At 36.3% G+C, this 1,443-nt stretch overlaps 1 non-coding gene across 1 annotated transcript; it reads left to right on the forward strand.

Moving 5' to 3' along the window:
* Positions 1-409: 409 nt before the first annotated feature.
* TRNAI-GAU (transfer RNA isoleucine (anticodon GAU)) lies at positions 410-485 on the forward strand. The gene has a single exon. It is a non-coding gene; the product is annotated as a tRNA-Ile (tRNA).
* Positions 486-1,443: the final 958 nt, after the last annotated feature.

Raw genomic sequence — 1,443 nt, forward strand, 5'->3', positions numbered from 1 at the left:
ATTTACCAGAAAATCTCATACTAGGGATTACCCAATATAGTACAGTACATTCAACCTCTGGGCAAAATATATAACTTGAATTGAAGTCTCAAAGAATTTGTACCTCCATTCTAAAATGTTTTGCCATAGTGAAATAAACAGTTTTTATTTTTAAATATTATTATATAGTTGTTTCTAGGACAACATACTTTTTTTAATTTCATAAAGAAACTTGAATGACATATCTTTATTGACCTGAAACAACTGACAAAATAAAAATAGATGGTCATATGCTCTATATATTACAAAAATGGCAAATAATTTAACTCTTTTGCCTACTCTTTTAGAAAATCTGCCTTTCAATGAGCTTGTTTTTGCACATAAATCCACTTTTCAGTACTGGTTTACTTCTATCAAAAAGTGCTTTTAAGCCCTGGCCGGTTGGCTCAGTGGTAGAGCGTTGGCCTGATGTGCAGGAGTCCCGGGTTCGATTCCCGGCCAGGGCACACAGGAGAAGCGCCCATCTGCTTCTCCACTCCTTCCCTTCTCCTTCCTCTCTGTCTCTCTCTTCCCCTCCCACAGCCAAGGCTCCATTGGAGCAAAGTTTGCCCGGGCGCTGAGGATGGCTCTGTGGCCTCTGCCTCAGGCGCTAGAATGGCTCTGATTGCGGCAGAGCAATGCCCCAAGATGGGCAGAGCATCGCCCCCTGGTGGGCATACCAGGTGGATCCCGGTCAGGCGCATGCGGGAGTCTGTCTGACTGCCTCCCCGTTTCCAACTTCAGAAAAATGCAAAAAAAACAAAAAACAAAAAAACCCCAAAAAACAACAAAAAAAAGTGCTTTTAGGTTAACAGATATTTTCTTAGGGTGCTGCTACTCCTATGTATTTTCAAAATTGTTTACTTACCATTATATTACTTTAATTTTCCCACAGAGCCAAAGAGGAAAATGAATTAAAGCTTTGTAAGTTAATGACCAAATGCAATTGACAATAGTGTCATAAGCACAAGACTCCCTCAATTATATAATAACATGCATTTTGGTTTTTAACCTTGGCCTTTTTTTTTCTTTTTTGCCAAACAGATTTGGTACTAATTTCCATATGTACCTCTTACTAACTAAATTGTGAAATGGAGATGGTAATTACTAACCTATAAATTGTTGAGAAAATTACTGATAATAAAAGTGATCACTTAGTAATGATTTTATTGTGTTCACTTTTCCTACAATATTTTGAGAACCATATTAATCCATTTTACTCTTATGACAAACCTTTAGGGTAGGTGGTAATATTATTATAGTTATAGATACAAAACTGAAGTTAAGAGAGTTATGTAATATTCAAGATCATATACAAAATTGCAGAAACAGGATTAAAATGTTGCCAGTCTGATTAAAAGAAAAACTTACATACTGCATTGTCTTGCTGCTAACTATAAATAATGTTTTAAAGAACATGGACTA

Source organism: Saccopteryx leptura, chromosome 4, assembly GCF_036850995.1.
Source record: "Saccopteryx leptura isolate mSacLep1 chromosome 4, mSacLep1_pri_phased_curated, whole genome shotgun sequence".
NCBI classification, from domain to species: Eukaryota; Metazoa; Chordata; class Mammalia; order Chiroptera; family Emballonuridae; genus Saccopteryx; species Saccopteryx leptura.